At 34.6% G+C, this 21,222-nt stretch overlaps 1 protein-coding gene and 1 pseudogene across 1 annotated transcript in view; one reads left to right on the top strand and one right to left on the bottom strand.

The window, feature by feature from the left end:
* The window catches only part of spz3 (Spaetzle domain-containing protein 3), a 279,567-nt gene that overhangs the window by 94,787 nt on the left and 163,558 nt on the right, over positions 1-21,222 (top strand). The window lies entirely within an intron of this gene.
* LOC147909566 (uncharacterized) lies at positions 17,398-20,519 on the bottom strand (annotated as a pseudogene).

Here is a 21,222-nt window from a genome sequence, read left to right as displayed (position 1 = left end):
TGTTTGCCAGAAATCATAAATGAATTGCGTAGAACAAACCGAAATCATCACATCATCCTTCATCATGACAATGCCAGCTGTCACACAGCATGTCAAATTGTTGATTTTTTATCCAGTAAAAATGTCGCATTGATGACTTATTGTTCGTATTCATCTTATTTATCACCTATGATTTCTTTTTGTTCCCAAACATTAAAAAGAAGATGCGTAGTGAGCGATTTGAATCGCCAGTGCCTGAAGCAGCTGTTGAAACATGACATTTTGTACACTGATTTCTGAGGTTACAGTCTCAGAGTGGAAAAAATGCTTTGAAAATTGGTTCGAGCGTATGCAAAAATGTCGATCTTAAAGGCGAATACTTCTAAAAACAATACTACTAAAAACAATAAAGCCATTTACCGAATTTTACATGTTTTTTTTCATATTGTTTGCAGAAACTTTGCCAGCAGCCTACGTACTACAGCAAGAAAGTTCTCGAAAGATTAAGTGAAAAAGTTACTTGTAATTATTTATTTTTAACAGTAATTTTTGTAATAAAGGTTTAAATATGGTTAATTACAGACTATGCTTAAAGGGCTACCTGCCGATGAGTTGCATATGCGGTAATATGTATTATAGAGTAAGTAAGCGTATATTTCAGCGCACTCACTAATTCAAGTGATCATCTAAATACTAGATGGGGTGAAAAGTAACCTCCTTGACCGCCAGAATGCGCCACTACTGCAAAAAAGTTTATGGTGCCTTGTAGTCCGTTCATATTTAGGCAGACATGCCAAGTGGCAGTGCGATACTGCCCTTAGTTTTGTTTTGAGAGCTGATTGTTGTTGACGTGTTTGCGAAAACGATTTTCGTTCTCTCATAAAACATTATTTTTTGAGAGGCAAAACGGCGAAGGAAACAAAAGAAAAGTTGGATAAATATTATGTGGCTAATACTCCGTCAGATTACACCGTCAAATATTGGTTTCGAGAGTTTCGTGGTGGCCGCAACTCCATTACCGATGAAGTCCGCAGCGGCAGGCCCTCCGATGCGGTTACCGAGGAAAATGTCAAAAAAATACATGAAATGGTGTTGGCTGACCGGAAAGTGAAGGTGCGCGAGCTAGCAGATGCTACAAAGATTAGTACTGAGCGAACACGCCATATTTTGGGCGAGATTCTGCATAAGAAAAAAATTTTTTTCATTCCCAAGGAGGTTACTTTTCACCCCACCTAGTAGGCTGTAACTCGTTATATTTGAATCCTGATATTTCAAAAATTTCTGCTTAAAATAAAAATTTACAAATAACTTTTTAACTTAATTTTTCGAGATCTTTCTTGCTATATAATACTTTGATTCGAATTTCAGAACACCCTATATATGTGTATATGTACATATACAGGTTATAAAACTGAAATAACGCCCTATTAATCATATAGTGTTATTTCTATAAAAAACTGAGTCCTCTACCATTTTGTAATTTTTTCAATATCTTTTTTAGTTACCCAATGAGCAAAATGTCTAAAATCGTATAAAACAGTTAAAATATTAATAATATAAAATATACATAATAAAGCAGCATTTATGTACAATAATAAATCTAATATGATATCTAATATATTTTAAGATGACACCGTATGATTTAACAAAAATATTCAGAACTGCACAGATTTGGAAATAATAAACGTTATTAAAGCATAGCTTGTTAGAAGTGAGGATTTAATAATAATAATAAAAATACTAAAATATATAGCTGAGAAAATATAAATACCTAATAATAAAAAAAATCTGTACAAGGCCCGCAGCGTGAAAATTAATTCACAAATCTTTGTGAAAGGAAATTTGCATTGAAAGTGACTCGATTAAAATCCAGACGTTTGTAATAAATTACTCCATTGATATTAGTGTGTTATTTAACTTTGAATCGTAATGTTAAAAAATACACCAAAGGTTACGTCAGTCTGACAGATCACTGTCATATTTCTGCTAATTTTGTAAGTCCTTAAAATGAAGAATGTACGCTATGTGTAGTATGTACGTACGTGCATACGTTTTACATACGCGTGACGCGATGTTTAATCATACTCGGGTCAATTTCGGACATCTTGTCGACGTTCATATGGTTCTATTCGTTGAACACGATACATGGCGGTACCGTTTGACGACTGTTGGTTCAAAGAAAAAGAAAAGAAATACGAAAAGATCTCGATTTAGAAATTGAAGTTGAGGTTTCTGAGGTTCTGAACTCAGTGTGTATAGTTAGGATTAAAAGTGGTGCGATAGACATTCGATAACGGTTCGATAGATGTTTGACATTAATTCGAAAGATGTTTTTGACAGTGATTCGATAGACATTCGACGATGGTTTAGTATCTGTTTGATAATTGTCATAAATGTTTTGATTGTAGTTCACTAATACTATCAACATGTGTTAGTGGGTACACGATATAAAGCATTTTTCGATTGATAATTTAAGTTTAACAGATGAAAGTGCATAAATTCTTCTCGGTGAAACGTCGATGTACGGCAGTTGTGACCACGTTAGATAATATGATTTTGCATAAGTGTAATATAAAAATTTTTTTCTACGGAAAATCAATGAATCTCAACATGTTTTGCGGTAAGATTACTCTGTTGGATACGTAGAAACACAATTTTACAGTTTCGCATAAATCAAGCGTGTCGACTTCAGCAATACTTGTCGCCAATGATTATAAATAAGTGAACATCCGTTTGATCAACAACTAATGAATCGTGATCAACAACTAATGAATATCGTTTTTAAGGGAATATGTATGAACACAAAATTGTAATACATAATTTTATAATACCACTGTAGTTCCATCCATGATTGCGTTTCAAGATTGAAAAGGACTTTATTGCGTGGCTTATAGAATTGTCTATGTACGTATGTATATAAATTCAAACCGAAATATTTAGGGAATAAGATCAGCTTTGATCGAATATAGGATTTTTTTTACTTAATTGATGAAATTAAAATTTATTGATGCTGTCGTGTATGTCAAGGGACGCGAGAAACGAACGTGGCTGCGGAACTTGCTTCTGGATGATGAGCGAGAACGCATGTACATTGAGACCCTGGATGCAGTTTACGACAGAACACACGGAATCTTTATCTAATCTAGATGTTACTAATATTATACGATGTGGACAATATGTTAAGAATTGCGCGTTACAAAATGTATTGAAAATATATAACTGGTGGTTGCAAAAGAATTTTTTAAATAAAAATACGTTAACGTATTTATTATGTATTTCTTTTCCCTTCCTTTGTAATGTATAAACGTATGTATAAACGTATGTATAAACGTACGTATGTGCGTATAAACGTATGTATAAACGTATGTATATATGTACGTATGTATAAACGTATGTATAAACGTAGGTACGTATGTACGTATGTATGTACGTATGTACGTGTATAAACGTATATATAAACGTATGTATGTGTGTATAAACGTATGTATAAACGTATGTATAAACGTATGTATAAACGTATGTATAAACGTATGTACGTATGTATAAATGTATGTATAAACGTATGTACGTATGTACGTATGTACGTGTGTATAAACGTATGTATAAACGTATGTATAAATTCGTGACAAGAAAATACGTAGAAAGACTTGATAAAACGTGTCGCAAAATGTTCGAAATTCTTGGAAAGAGGGGGGAGGACCTGTCTTCTCTTATCGATTCCAGAAGTATTACCATTTACACGAAATCAGTTTACGATACCCGCTTGTACGAACGGCTGAAAAAATGTATGCTAAAGAGAGCAGTGCATCGTACGATGTGAAGAAGGAATATAACATGTAAGTTTCAACGTTCTATACACAAAAGAAACGTTTTTTAACATTATGTATGTACACAGTACGGAGCATCGTGCGGTGCGTTTACTGAGCAGACGTTACGATCTGACGAATACGGGCTACAAATTTTTGGAAATTGGAATCAACGTTGGCCCACCGAGTTACGTGGAGGTCGTCCTTGGAGATCATCGCGGACACGAACTATCGCTGTCTCGAAACGTGGAAGAGCAGCGAGGAAATATTTACAAGCTGTTTCGAAATGAATACAAGGATAATTTTATAAGCATTGGACCGCTAATCGTCAGTGTTTTCATGCTGAACTATGCTACGGTCGTACGTCTCGATTCTTCATCCGTACGCATTATGATGACCGAAACGACGCTACGCCGTATGTTTGACTTTAACGGGTGTATCGATGTAATGTTCGAACGATTAGCTCGACTCGTCGATACGATAGATACCAAGTATACGCGATTCTCCAACATCGCATCTGAGAACATTATATGTGATAGCGACATCTTCAATGGTCAGCAGCTCATTGATTGCGAACTATTAGCTTTAGTTTTTAATAAGTATGAAAACCGGTGTAATAAGATGTAAATAAAACATTTTTTGTTAGCCTTATTTCATGTGTATTGTCTTTTACTTCCCATCCTTTGCCTCGACGCGCCAGGAAAAACCATAAAAATTGAAAAAACTATCATACAAAAGAAACTCGTACTCTATTAATTCTTCCATCCTTTCTTCACTCATAGCACGCGCGCTCTATCTTTCTCTAACATGCAAGCCTTTATTATAAGCGATTCTCCAACATCGCATCTGAGAACATTATATGTGATAGCGACATCTTCAATGGACATCAGCTCATCGATTGCGAACTATTAGCTTTAGTTTTTAATAAGTACGAAAACCGATGTAATAAGATGTAAATAAAACATTTTTGTTCGCCTTATTTCATGTGTATTGTCTTTTACTTCCCATCCTTTGCCTCGGCGCGCCAGGAAAAACCATAAAAATTGAAAAAACTGTATCATACAAAAGAAACTCGTACTCTATTAATTCTTCCATCCTTTCTTCACTCGTAGCACGCGCGCTCTATCTTTCTCTAACATGCAAGCCTTTATTATCGATACATTTTTAAAGAAAAGAAAAATATGTCATGGTCAAATTCAAACCTTTATTATCAATGCATTTTTAAAGAAAAACATGGTCAAATTTTGATAACAAAAAAAGGAGCCCTATTGTGTAGGAGCCCTATTGTGTAGGAGCTTAGACCTTTCCCCCTCTTTCCCCCGCGTTAGGTATTCCCCGCGCCTACAAGTACTTCCCCGCACCCCGCATTCCCCTCTAGCCCCATGGCTTAGAACCCGCCTAGTATATCTACTAGTAATAAAATTGTACATATAATATATTCCGGCAGAAGTGATAAATCTCGTGCGTTTTTTAATTCTGCAGTTAAATCTTGTAGTTTGACGCTTAGATCCATTACTTCCGTCATGTCACGAATAATTTTTCTTAATTTTACTTCTGGTTGGCTTAAGTCTGTATGCTCTAGCTGATTTCGCAAACGGGTTAAATTGTACTCTGGTAAGCGAGTTTGAATGGTTGTAATTTTGATGGTTCCTATTGTTTTTACAGTCATGTCCGCAGTTGTTAATTTACATTCTCCGTATAGCGCAATTTGTCCCGTTCTTACAATTTTCGTTCTATATTCCTCGCGATTTTTACAGTCTATAGTAATTGTTTGTTCATAAGATTGGAGTATAGCCATGCTCGTTGATTTTCAAGGGCTATCCATATGGTATGATTAGATTTAATATATCACGATTTAATATATTGTTACATAATATCTTAGAATTAGAATTTTGCACATAAATTTGAATTTCACATAACAAATTTGTATTTTCGTGGTATATAGGATTAGTGTGTTCACAGACATAAGTATAGTCAATTTGTTTACATCTTAAATCATCACGTATTAACGTCATATAATGCTGATTTTCGCTATCTATGGCTATTATGGTCTGATCTACTTCAGTCAAAGTGAATACATTATCGTGGTTGGATGTGGGTAATGGTACGACCTTGAGTATATCGTATTTCGGATAAGAGAATTTACAGGGAATTTCAAAATGGTGTGTATATTTGGTTCGTGATAATATGCACTGACAGTGATGCATTTTTCTATCTCAATTTTCTATCCCAATTTGATATCAAGGATCCTGAAAGAGAAATGGAGTCCTAATGACAAATGTACTTGAGCTTCTTTCAGACTGATTACGATCTCATTTAATCCCAGGATGTAGTCTTCCTTTTTTAACAAAAGTGAGGTGATCGATAATACAATTTATATCTTGTAAGATGTCCGTAATAATGGCGTTTAGTGTAAGAAAATATTCATTCATCTCCCCTCCTGTTTGGCCATCTTGCTATTTATTCTGGTGGTAATGTTAAAAAATAATTGAGCATTGTAACTGATTATTTCTTCTAACTTCGACATGCGCGATTGTGATGTTTAGAATTTTTAATTGATTCGCCATGACATGATGAAGTATTTTACTGTTTATTATTCAGAATCGTAATTTGTTCTTTGAATGATTTTTTTCATCTGAAGCATCTATAGTCCAAAAAGCGCTTTAGCAATGGAGCCTATTCCATCAATTAATCCACGTTTTTTATTTTGAGTTGTTTCATAAATGGTGTTTATTCAATCGGTTAAAGTAAATATTTTATGGTTTTGCACTTCGATTAGCTGTTTCATATTTTCGTTTTGCGTCCTTCTATCTGGATTTTATACAGATGAACACATGATGAACATGATCGATATAATCTTGTAGTGTGTGAATTTATCGAGTCAATGTCAATATTTATCAGCTTCCATGATGACTCTGCTTGATACAATTCTCTTAGCTTTTCATAGTATAATCCTGGCTCATATAAAAAATTTTTTACTTCGTAAGCTTACTTTGTTCTTTATATGTCCGGTTGTTGAACCAGCAGTCATCAATCTGAAATAAATGGTATTAGCCGGTGTGTTTTGCTGATACTATGCAAAAAAAATTTTTCGTATATTTTATTATATTTCTTTCCGTCTTTCTTTTGCTTTCTTAATCGTTGCTATTCAATTATACTGTAACTATGTTATCTCATATACAACAGCGTGCTGATTCAGTTCATGGTGTTGTAAATCAAGTCGAGGTTGTTGTGGACGATGTTGAATTTATTGATCGGAAGGTTCAAGATTTGTTGAACTTCATTGAGTCTCTTAGCGAATTCTCGGAAGAAGAGATATGAGGATAAGGTGAGATAGATACGTATGCTTAGATACGTATAACCTATATATTTTCATCTTCCTTCCATTTTCTTATTCTATTAGTATTCGATAAATGCTTTTAGGCGGTTGATGTGTATTCACTAATTTTTTGTCCTATTTTTATCTTGTAATTGACAGCTGATAGTTTCTCGATAATTTCGTTTGGTCCTATTCATAATGAATCTAATTTTTTCGATCGATCTCTTCGCAGAGTTTTGTTATGGAGCAATACCTTGTTTTCTAGTTTGAATGAGATAGTTTTAGTGTCTTTATCGTATTGTTGTTTGGCAGTTAGTTTAGCTTTAATTATATGTTCTCTAGCGATTCGATTAGTTGCCCGTAATCGCTCTTTTAACTCCTTGGTATAATCGTCATAACAGTACGTAGGATTTGGAGATTTTTACAGTGCAGAGGGTAATGTTACTTGATATCTAAAAACTAATTCGAAATGAAATATACCCTGTTGCTGTGTGTGGAGTAGTGTTGTATGTAAATATGGCGTATGAAACCCATTCATCCCAGTCCGTTTGATCCGCGGTAATGTCGCATGTACAGGGTTGGCCATATTCGACGGAAAGATCTGGCAAACACTGTAACTTTTGACAGAGATGTTAGATCGAGTAACGATGTTTCCCATGATTGAAAAAAAAACATCTTTCCGTCGAATATGGCCAACCCTGTACTCTGTCAAGGTACGATAAGAGCGTTTTAAAAATAATTTTGAATATAAATTGTTTTTGCTGTGTAGATTGTTATTTTGGCGGCTTCTTGATTTGATATAGCTTTACTGAATTTAGTGAGATTATCTTGGAAGGTTAATATATATTTATTAGGGGGTTGCATTAAAAGTTACTGTTTTTTCTTTGTATTTGAGTACTTATTTCAATAACAAAATATATCATACCTCAATCAAAGTATTTTCCCTCGGAAACTATGACTTTTTGCCACTTTTCAGGCAGAAGTTGAATTCCACGACGAAAGAATGGTCTGTTTTTTTAATTAATCCATTCAGCAACCCAATTTTCGACTTCGCTATAATTATGGAAGTGTGTATCTTCCAGAGCATGTTGCATCGATCGGAACAGATGATAATCGCTTGGTGCTAAGTCCGGAGAATAGGCTGGGTGCGGGAGAATCTCCCATTCGAGATCCATCAGTATTTGTTTCACGATTATAACAACATGCGGCCGAGCGTTACCATGGAGTAAAATCACCTTTGACCGACGATTTGATGCAATTGATGGTCGTTTTTGCATCAAATTATCATTCAAACGTTTCAATTGTTGTCGATAACGCTCGGCGATGATTATTTCGTTCGGTTTAAGCAGCTCATAATACACGACACCCTCCATATCCCACCAAATACAGAGCATTGTTTTGTTTGTCGTGAACGTCACAATCACCACTTTTGAATCGTCGAAACCAGTTTCTACAAACTGTTTCCGATGGAGCAGATTCACCATAAATTTCCGCAAGCAATCGATGAGTTTCAGCTGTACTTTTTTTCAAATCAAAATAGTGTAGAAGTACACATCGGAAAAACAATTTATCACGTTCCATTTTAATTCAGTTATAGAAAAGCACATATGTAACCAAGGATGACGTCTGTTGACTGAATTTTAGTAGGAAATGTTCACACTTCAAAATGATATAAGTAGCAGATGTCTGATCATAGCATACGCAGCTACTGTCATCTAAACGTGAACAGTAACTTTTAATGCAAACCCCTAATATTTCCATGGTTGCTCAGCGTTAATGGATCGACGATGTCTAAAGCACATTTTTCGAAGGGTCGTCGAGCCGTATTTGTTATTTCCAGGCGCCTTTATTCTTCCTTTTAATTTGTTTTTTTGGCATGTCTCGCATCTCACGATATAATTTTCTACCTATTTAGTTAATCCTGGTCAATTGTGTTTCAATCGAATCCATTTAATCGATTTTTCCTTGATATCCTCCTAAAGTTGTGGTATTTATAAAGTATTCGTTGTGTATCTACGTCGTTATATTCGTTCATTTTATCGCTATTTCCCTCGTGTATGTCTTCGTTTGTTATATCTTCAGGTAAGGTAATGGTATTTATGCATCGGTTTAATGCATCCGCGTTCATGTGCATCTTGCCTGCACGGTGAACAATCTCTTAATCGTATTCCTCTAATTTGAGTTTCCATCGGATTAATCTTGATCCAGGGTCAATTACATTAAACAACCATATTAAAGGCTTATGGTTAGTTACTATTTTAAATTTTGCCATACAAATACGATCGGTAACTGCCCAAACGATGGCTAATAATTCTTTTTCGGTAGTGTTGTAATTATTCTCCGCTTTTGACATTATGCGACATTATACTAGCGTATGCTATTGGTCTGTCTTGACCTAAAGTCCCTTAAGAGAGTAATCTCGATCGCATAATCAGATGCGTCGGTAGTCACAAGAAATTCTCATATGAAATCTGGATATTGGAGCACGAGTGCTATAATCAATTTACTTTTCAATAATTCGAACGCATTTTGTTGTTCGACTAACCATACGAATGGTTCTCCTTTTTTTGTCAGTTTAGTTAGTTTGGCGATCTTGGAAAAATTTTCAATAAGTTTCCTATGTTACGTCCAAACCCTTGAAAATTTAGTCAAGAAGACAATGAGGGAGAATGGAGAGGGTATGGAAGGACGGTCAGATTTACAATCTCACAGGTATACGCGCGGAGGCGAACATCTGTGAGTCGTACGCACCTTTTAAGTTCCGAAATGTGGGTCAACGTCCGAAGGGACGCTATGACACCTGTTCCGTTGGACAGTGCGAACGTCGGTCCTACTTTTTCGGTCAAGGAACTTAATCCCTTTGACCCGGGACTGGACCTCGTGCGATCTCAGGTATTCGAGGAAAGTGAATGCGAGGGATGATTTTAAGAAAAGACAGAGGAATATCTTAAGTTATATTTATTAATAAAATAATAAACAAAGGGTTTTATACATTTCTTTTTACATAAAAAATACAACTTCTTTTTACATAAAAAATATATATTATCTATAGAAAAAATATATACTATCTTGTGGATGCGTGCGTGCGTGCGTGCGTGCGTGTGTGTGTGTGTGTGTGCGTGCGTGCGTGCGTGTGCGTGCGTGCGTGCGTGCGTGTGTGTGTGTGTGTGTGTGTGTGTGTGTGTGTGTGTGTGTGTGTGTGTGTGTGGAGGAGAAAGGGTTAGCGGGTACGGCGAGGGACGTATTATTGCAGGAGCATATCGGGATGAGGTGTTTAAAAAGCACGGTGTAAGGTGCGGGATTTCCGGGGATATACACAGTCATTAATCTGTCCCCTTCGTCGGAGGGGGGGCATATAGAATCAGAACATCCGATCCCAGTTGATCGGCTCGGAATTTAATCGAAATGGGAAGGGCGGGAGTTGATTCGAAAGAGAAAGAGGGAGTGGGAATCATTGTTCGTAAGGAGGAGGAGGAGGGAATCGTTCCTCGAGAGGAGGAGGGGAATAACCAAGGATTTCTTGGATATCGAGGTCGATAACAGGAGAAGAGGTGAGGTCCAATGGTTGCGTTGGTGAGTAGGAGATTTCTGTGGATTGTTCGACAGTCGATTGTGCCGGCGCGATTGTGGGTGGCCCTGGGGAGCGGTTCCGGTTATAGGGGGGTCGTCCGCGTTTCTTGATAGTACGCACTACGAACCGACGAGTTAAAATTGGAGTACGTTCTTTGGAAACGCGTGTATGTGTATTAATGCACAATAAATGAGTTTTTCTATGCGGGGAAACGTGGGGTGGACTGTAAATAATTACGATTTACTTATTAGCTGTCCCCAAGATCGAGTAGGTTCTAGGCGAGTGGCCAAGGAGATCCGTCATCAGCGAAGAGCGTCTGAAGGGCAGTCGCCGTGGCGTATGGCTAACTTCAGTTGCGATTTGATTACAAGTTCACACTCGGACGAAATCGCGAACTGGCATGATTAACGCGGGTTATAATGATTTTCGGACTGTGCGAGATAATAAGTAACTAAGCACGAACTCCACTGACGTGGACTGAATGGAAATTTAAAATTCTGTACTGACGTGAACCGGGTGCTTCAAAATTTGGTACTGACGCTCTGTGCTTCCGCGGGACCTCTATTTATACCCCGAAAAAAGGGTGTTGAGCCCTTTGTCTAGGATGCTAAAGTTAGTTGTAATGTCACGCAAGATTTACGATTTTTATAACGTTTTATCGTCGTGGTTGATCTAAAGACACATAGACTACATAGAGTAGTTTTGAGAAGAAGAGAAAGTGATTTATGATTTTCCTTAAAGAGCCAAGATTGCTTTGAGATGGATGACGAATTCTGTTATTCTCGCGAAAAATATGGCTAAATAAGCAGATGGTTACCATGCTACCATTGTCAGTTGCGAGTCTGGTTTCAGATGACGCTCCTGTTGGAAGTTATTCTATGCGTTTACGTTTTTTTTAAGTGCGACATGGCGCCTGTTTTCTAAGATAAAATTGTTAGTCAGTCTCGGATGATAAAGCCTAGGTTTTTACTATTGCGTGACTTCGGTACATTTATAATGTCTTTGCAATCTTGTCTTTTTTCGGGCCTACATTAAGGTTATTATTCTTTCTAGGTTGATTGACATTTACGAGTTTTTGCGGCGCCTGTCCGGTCCCTTTTTCAATTCTGTGAATCCATTATCAGAAGGTGCCGTTCGGATCTCGTAGACGCCAATTATAGTCGCGGCGAAGAGAAAAAAAAATCGTGGCGTCTGTAGGACGTAACACCTATAATATCTTGTTAATCCAATGCTTATACCTCTTTTATTTTTATTGGAATAGGAAATTTACTTATAGCTTTTAGCTTAGTCTGGTTTGATTTCATCATCGGTTATTACATGTCCTAGATAAATGACCTCTTTTCTGAAAAATTTCTCTGGCTGTAATTTTAGTTTATATTATCTCAGCTTATTGAATATTTCGACGAGCCGTGCATTGCTCCTGTAAACCGGCTCCGTACACGACTATGTCATCTAGATATAGATATACTAAACATTTAATACTTTGTAACCCAGTTAGAATAGAATTTATCAATCTTTGAAAAGTGGCTGACGCATTTTTCAGTTCGAAGGGCATCCTATTAAATTCGTAATGCCCATAAGCAGTTGAAAAAGCAGTTTTGCCTTTATCCGATTCAGTTATGGGAATTTGGTGGTAATCAGACACTAGGTCTAATGTAGTAAAGTATTTAGCGTTTCCTAATTAATCCAATATGTCGGTTATATTAAGCAGAGAAAAAGAATCATCTATAGTCAAGTCGTTCAATTTCCTAAAGTCTATGACTATGCGTAATTTAGCTGTTCCTGTTGCATTGCTTTTTGGGTACTACAAGTAATGGCGCGTTCCACTGACTTGCTTGGTCGTATTATTTCGTCTTTAAGCATTGTGCGTATTTGCTTGTGCACTTCTTCCTTATGCTTCTCGTATCCGATATGGTTTCACGTTATAATAGGTGTACTGTCTACCTGCGTGTGAATTTCATGTACGACAGTATTAGTATGCGTCAATGGATCTTCTTCCAAATGGAATATGTCATTGTACTGCGTGCAGATTTCTATGCTCTTTTTTTTCCTCGGCATTTAAATGTTCTAATTCTAAAGTATTTTCGATGCAGGTGTTTCTTGAAATTACTATCTTAATTTCTTCTTCTTTTCCCTGTATAGACGACTCACAAATGTCTTCCAACGCTATTTCTATCGGAGTTATGCAAGGTACTTGCATTTCTACATGTATCTCCATGGTACGTAGGCTGCTGGAAAAATTTCTGCAAACAATATGAAAAGAAAACATGTAAAATTCGGCTTTATTGTTTTTCGAAGTATTCGTCTTTAAGATCGATACATTTTTGCATATGCTCGAACCAATTTTTGAAGCATTTTTTCCATTCTGAGGCTATAACCTCAGAAATCAGTGTACGAAATGTTTCAGGTGACTTAAATCGCTCACTACGCATCTTCTTTTTAATGTTTGAGAACAAAAAGAAGTCATCAATTGATGAATGAGTCATCAATTCGACATTTTTATTGGATAAAAAATCAATCGGTTTGACGTGCTGTGTGACAGCTGGCGTCACGATGAAGGATGATGCGACAATTTTGTTCTACGCAATTCATTTATGACTTCTGGCAAACAAATTGTTGTATACCAATCAGTATTTACAGTTCTTCGATCCTCTAAAGCCACGGTTGCCACATGTCCGGTATAACTGAAGAAATAAGCAATCATTTGCTTGGCAGCACTGCGTGAACGAACAATTTTTGTTGGTTTCGGTTCATTTTGAAATATCCAAACAGTGGATTGTTATTTACTTTCGGGCTCATACGAATAGATCCATGTTTCGTCCCCAGTAACGATGTAGTAGACCAAATTTTCTCAACCTCGGTTGAATTTCTTGAGCATTTCTTTACTTCATTTAACACGAGCCTGTTTTTGAGCTTCAGTCAAATTGTGTAGAATCCAACGACTGCAAAGTTTATGTACGCTCAAGTGATCATGCAAAATCGTATGTATTGCTTTCATGTCAATGCTTAAGGATGCCTGAATCTCGTGGTATGTCATATGCCGGTCTCACTCAATTATTTCACGCACAGTGTCAACATTAGTGGCAACAACAGACGTGGATAGACGACCTTCACGGAATTCGTCACAAAGAAAGGTACGTCCACGTTGGAATTCAAAAAACCAATTATAAATAGTCCTATCGGATGGTGTTTCATTCCCAAAAGCCAAATGAAATCGATCGATGCATTGTTTCGGAGTTAGATTACATTTGTAATCGTAAAAAATCATTGTCCGAAAATTTTAACGCGAAATTTCCATTTTCTCATAAAATAACTTCTTTTAAAATACTATACAAACAAAATTAGTTGGCTTGGGTACAAACTGTCAACTGAATTATAAGTTAAAAACATCTAATTTTACGGATATGATAGTAGCAGAACGTTGGCGCCACTGGAAATATTAGATTGCAGAAACTTTACCAGCAGCCTATGTATTTATGATATTGGTCAGACAGAGATGATTTTTCGACTGTACCAGACAGTTTCTAATAAAAATAACACAGTAAGTACTCCTGGTTGCGCTTCTTCGGCTTGAATTATTCCCGTATTATTTCGTAGTTGTGGTTGCTTCTATGATTGCCTCGTACCTAGGGATTCTTATTATTTTGTAGGGATATAATTTCAATATACTGTCTCTTATTTTTAAAATCTTGTTGCTGTAGTCGCATTTCGCAATATGTTTTCGTAAGAAATCAACTCCAAGTATGCCTTCGTAGTCGATTGGAAAATCATCTGCAATTACGTACATTGAGTGCTGTATCTGGCGTTCACCTAATACTGTTATAGCAGTTATTTTTCTTATAACAATTATTTCGTGTTCTATAACTCTAGCTAACGTCATCTTGTCTATATTAACATTTCTCCCCTCAAATTCCATAGTTTTACGAGGGTTACTGCTGCTCCAGCGTCGAAAAGAAATTTAGTTTTTTCTTTCTTGAATTCTTTGATTTGCAAATTTATTAAAGCCAGCCCTGTACTGGCTCGTGGCACTTCAGTGACTTGCGAAATTTGATAATCGCGTGCAGGCGATTTCGTCCTTGCAAAATCGGCTTCTTCTCCTCCTTCCATCGCCATTTTATTTTCTGCTGTACCCTGTGTTCGAATTTTTCCTTCATGCGTTTTCACGCTTCCTCCTGATGCAGTTCCTGAGCGTCCATTTAACCATATATCCAGCATTCGTTACGGATATGTCCTGTCTTTTTGCAATAATTACAATATTTTGCAGCTGTATTTATGTTACCTTGTCCGCTCGACCGACAAATGTCGGTCAGCGTATCTGCTGGTTCGGCATTCTTGACCACTGTGTCCCATTTTCCCACATTTTTGACAATATGATGATTTGACAAGTTTGAATATCAAGGGTTGCTCCAACCAAGTGATGCCTTGATTTTTTCTTCGACAGTGGCCCTTGCTATTGCTTTTTGCAGTGTAGCATAATGTTGTGACCTCACAAGTAGTTTGATTTCATCTTGCAATCCTATTTGGAAATTCTGTAGAGCTTATTTTTGAATAGTATTTAGAATTATGCGTTTTTGTTCGTTGTTATGCCCCTGTCCTTCGATCATCGACTCATATAATTCCATTGATAAGTTATCGATGACTCTCAAGCCGTATTGTCTAGCGTTCTCGCCTGGTTTTTGCTTAATAATATTAAATTCTATTTATTCTATTTAAATTCTATATTCTATTATGTGAGTTGTGCTTCTTTTGCTAAGATAGCAAGTTTCTAGCTCCGATTTTAATTATTGGAAGTCATATATATCTCGTATCTATTATTGCTTTGCCTTTTAACTTGCACAATATAACATCTAGTAACGTTCGTTCATCTATTGGATTTATGATTATGACATATGAACATACGCTTAGAAACTCTTTAGCCTGTGAATTTCCATCATTTCTCGTGCTTCTTTAAGTTTCATATATTCATTACGTGTGAGTTGCGTACGTCCTCGTACGTTTGTAAATGCTGTTTAAGCGGTAATCGTTCCGCGCGTGTTGCGTGCTGAGTATTTCGATGATCCTCTAGCTTACCGATCTTTTATGCATGGATTTCATTTCTTCCCAGAATTATCTAATTCCCAACATGTTAAGGGATCTGTTTACAAATCGTTATGGTCGTTTCCAGCTGATAACTGTGGTTCCATTACAGCTTGCGCTAATTCTCTGGACGGGGCTGTCGATGCTTGTCGTTTAGCACTAAGCAGAGTGCGATACATTTCTATAAGAGTGTTATCTCTATAATTTTCTTCGGGAAAAATGCTATTATCATATGACATAAGGGAGTATTCTCGTCTGAGAATGACTCTACTAGGAATTCTGCTATGATTTATCCTGTCTCGTTTATCGTCTGTGCTATCATCACTAAACGTAAGAGTATCGTTATCATTTCCCATTTTGAAATTTACGACCTTGTTATTTTTATGAGAGTTTTGCTCTTCTCTTGAATTTAATTCGATGAGATTTATTTAATTTTCGCGGTTGTCACAGGTGGCGAATTTAATCGTTCTATTGCACGCTGTGCTTGTGGACTTAATAATCATGATGCGTTCGGTGGAAGGTATTGTCCGACATTCACGCGGTTTGAAAAAATTTTTTCGACTTACAGTAGAAGTACAGTGCTTGTAGTTTGTTTGGCCTATGCTGCATGATCAACTCGCTGTTACCGATGTTGAGGTTGGTCGGTGTGCGTAATCTGCTCTGCTTGGTTCTGACATGCGTTATCCTTGGATGAATACCGGTAAGGCTGGATCCCACCGCTGCCATCAAATGTTGTACCGCTCAAGGTGTAAGGGTGTCGCTCCAGGCAACGTTTATAGAATTTACGGGTCAGCCCCTCCCCTCCCCCCGTTAATCAGTCGTACCGTCAAGGTATGACGTGCCGCTCAAGGTGTGGGGGAATTACAGATTGGATATGGCGGTGTCGTTTTGTAAGGGTTCGAGATCCTCCAATTAATATAAGTCAGCATTTGTGGTGCAAGAAGTTTTATTGTCACTTACGAGTACTCGATGTGTTACAATCTTACGACGTCTTGCAGTGCGCTCGCAGTAACAGAAATTCTCACAGTAGTTGTTTGTCTTCTTGACTTTTCGGAATAATCCGCGATGCTCAAGGCTTATGTTTTTATATATACAAATTAGGCCGAATTAATGCGTGATTGCATTTTAAAGTAAAGTATGTCGTCGGTTTGGAAATCAAAGTAGGTGACTTGATTTGTGATGCTTTAATTACCGGTCTGCAGAGAATCTGTAGACGTAAATTTTGAGTATGACCTATTTGAGGCATAACACTATTATAAAAGAACTGAAGACCTCTGTTATTTCTGTCTTTCCTGTATTTTTTCAGAGCAGCTGTAAAAAAAGATAGTTCTATAAAAAACGAATTTTGCGGCTCCTGAATAGTCACTTTAGTTATATTGAATAGTGATGTCATAAGCAAAAAATGACACATGATTGATTTTTTTTGCGTGACATTTGTAAATAAAGAGAATTTTTGGATGAAATGAAATGATACTCTTCAAGATCGCTTCAAAACACTTGTAAAAATTAGTGAAGATTCTCTCCTTATATTCCCTGACAATCAAAAATGGCTAGTAAAATGAATATATATATATATATATATATATATATATATATATAATATATATGTATATACGCTACGCTTGCACATTGAATAAAAACTAGTAAACGCAACATGCCAACAAGTTTTCGAATAATTACATCTTGAAAATGATATTTCTATTATACCTATACTATTAATATTATATCTAACACTAATGTACAAATGAATATTTATTAAAGCATATATAAATAATAAAAATCATACCAATGACAGTACCATAAGATTCAGTATTTTGAAATCTTATCTTTTGTTCCTTCTCTATTAATCCCCTTTAAATTAAAATGCATAGCTACTTTATTTGACAATACTTTACGCATGATAACATATATTGAGCTTTTGAGATCATCCATGCTCTGCTAAGAGTCCAACCTATGATACATATTATAGTAAAATGATAAAGAAAAATATAATACGATGCAGTAAATGTTTTTTTTTACTGTAGTAAGGAATAGATTAAATATCTTCTAACGTTTAACAATTTGTTTTATTCCTCTGATAAAAAATTATTCCACTTATTCAATTCTTTCATGGAAAATAATGAAAGATTTGGAATTCTAATATAGTTCTTACAAGGAAAGTATTGGGTCATCTAAAAAGTATCCGCGGTTTTTAGATGATCCAATATTACAACTGTTTGATTTGATTCTCCATGAAATATGTTCTAAAACACGAAAACGTGTATCTAAGAGACACGTATTTTTTCATACGTGCTCTCATGTTTAAGGGGTAACACCCTTTTGAAAAAAAAAACCGGTATTTTTATTTCGAGCCGAATATCGTCGGAAGTATAAAAGATAGAAAAAATTTTTTTAAATAAAAGTTGTACGATTTCAAGAGTACTTTAAAGTTAAAAATTTAAGAAAATTACCCGTAATTTTCTTAAACTTTTAATCTTTTTTTTACCAAATTAAAGATTATTTTTTTACAAATTCAACCATGTGTAATAAAGTTATAATATGACATATCATTTTCAAGAATTAATTATTAACGCTATCATATATATGCTATCCATGCTCATATACGAAAGTAATTGTCATCGAAACAATAAAATACATAAATCAACGAATAAGGAAATTGACATGATTGATATTTGTAACAAATTATAAATAAGGTTAAGAATTATAATAATTTTTATCATTTCTTCCTAAAGTGAGTAAAAATTTTTTATTCATCTCTGTATATTACTTACTTATAATATCTTAAGATTATTCTCTTAAAGTTATTTTCAGTTTTATGTTGCGTAATAATTCATCAAAACGTATATATTATAGTATAGTATATATTATACTATTGTGTAAGTAATGAAACAATTTGTAAATGTTTATGCACAATAAATTTATATCACACAATAATTTTTGTATCGTTTACTCATTATACTCATTATAATAATGATACTCGATGAAAAAATATTTTACATAAACATAATGACTTCTTGCACCATAAACATTTTACTACAGCTATATTACTGCAACCTTCGATATTACATATTGTTGAACTTTTATCAAAACTAAATTCTCTACTGGATTTTCAAATTCTTCTCGTCTTTCGTTTGTATAACCACTTTTAAACCACGAATATTTAAATAAATTATGATATCGTGGGAATGACAATTGATTATATATCAGAGATTGTAATTTTATTATATTATTTTGTTCATGTAAATTTATATTACTTTCCAATAATAAAACAGTATCTGAAAATCTTTTAGCAAAATTTTTCCAAATTCTAAATCCGTAAACATCTAATGATTGTATTTTCCCTATTGTTGCCTTTCGGTATAATCATAGTAGTAATATGTTTTCTTGCAAGTGTTAAATCTGAAATAATATTGGAACAATGTCCAGTCCATAGAAGAACGCATAAAAAGAACGAATAAGAAGAACGCTATTAGAATCAATATTTGAAAAATAAGCTTCTTCTAACCACATTTTAAAATGGTCTGTAAGAAATGTAAATGTTAAATTAATAATTATTTTATGATTGTTGAAATTCTTAAATAAAATATAAAATATATTACAGAAATAAGACTTATAATTTCATTATATTATTTCGTTTAAGCAAATTTATATTTACTTTTTAATAGTAAAAACAGAATCTGAAAATGTATTGTAAAAGGAAATTAATTGAATTATCTGAAGTCATTTTACTAGATTTCGATGCTTTTACTTAATAACATTTATTGGTGCAAACAAGATTTCTTGTACTCTCGGTCCAAATATATCATTAGTTTCTTTCAATACAATAAATAAAGGTGACAGCAAATTTCCATTACATGATATTATCTATTACATTATTATTGTATGGTATGTGAGTGTGTTGATGATATAGATTGCACAACACACTCTACTTTCTTCACTCCTTCATTAGACAATGATCTTTCAGAATGAATTTCCAATTGAAAATCACTTTGAGAATTAAAAACGTTTTCAGATCCGAACTGTTCCGAAAATAAGTGGTTTCACTGTTTTCAGAAAATCATTAGCTATATTTTGCAACTCAACGGAATCTTCTATTGTTCTTCTAGTTACAAATTTTGTAATTTTTCTCGAAACAATTCGATGAGATTTCTTAAATCTTGATACCCGTGAGATGCTTTAAATATAGGATTTAAATTTCCTATTTCTTCTTGAGCTTGTAAAATTCGCTTTTGTAGATCGATATCATGAATTATGAATCCTGATTCAACAGCTGCAGTAAATTTATTATGTGTAAATTTGGAGATGTAAGATAATTTTTCTATACGAATTCCACCTGAATGTAATTCTTTTCTTAATTAATGTTCAAATGAAACTCTTCTAAATCTATTTTGCACTGATTTTAGTGGACGATTCCTTTTGTTTTTATTTTTTTTATTAATGTCCCAATACTCGTCTTTTATATGAACTGTCAAATCATTGATGACTGCGTCATAATTTGAACATTGAGGATGAGAATTTAAATTATCTTCACTTCATGCTTCTTCATCATCTTCAATTATTTCAGAATTATGTAGTTTATAAGGTTCTTGATAATCGAGATAGGTTTCTTCTATTATTTCCAATCCATTATAGTGAAAAATGCTATTCAGCAATAATTTTTGTATATTTTTTTTAAATTTTATTTCTGCTTGAGTTACTAGTGTTTCTATTGAACTTATAGATGCTAATAAAAGTCTAACAACATTAAGGATTGATATCATTCCAAAGATTAAACTTGGCTTTGAATCGTAATATAAAAACAATTTAACAAATTGCACAATATATATATATATACATACACACACATATTAACCCTGTTATTAATTTTTTGACATTTAATTTCTTCCTTGAATAAAAATTAAAAACAATTTTATTCCAAATCCATTCTTATATATATATATATATATATATATATATATAAAACAATCAGATTGGAAATAAGACTGTTTATGTTAGAAACATATTTTAAATACGAAGCGTCACTACGATCTGAATGTTAAGAGATGAAAAATTCATTTAAATAAACTGATTTCAGAAATTATATTGCGTGCCGATATGGTTGTCGGAAAATATTGCTTCGGAATACAAGAGAACCGGGTTCGACTTCCGGCCGAAATATTTTTCGCAATAAGTTTATTACAATTTTTTAAGATTAAATTTAGGAAATTTGAGGGGATTATTAATATTTCAGATTGATTATGTTGAAAGTCCGACAATCATATCGGTACGCAATTATAATTTCTGAAATTAATTCATTGAAATGAATATATATAATAACAACATCTTAATATTCAGACCGTAGTGGCGCGTATTTAAAGTATACATATATATATATATATATATATATTATATATTAGGTGTACAACTTTGCTTCCGCCGTTTTTTTTCTGAAATTCGAGGCTATATTGTAAAAAACTGATTATACATTTATG

This window comes from Acromyrmex echinatior, chromosome 6 (assembly GCF_024713525.1).
Source record: "Acromyrmex echinatior isolate Ae372 chromosome 6, ASM2471352v2, whole genome shotgun sequence".
In the NCBI taxonomy this organism is placed as follows: Eukaryota; Metazoa; Arthropoda; class Insecta; order Hymenoptera; family Formicidae; genus Acromyrmex; species Acromyrmex echinatior.
This window is presented reverse-complemented; position numbering and strand designations above follow the sequence as displayed.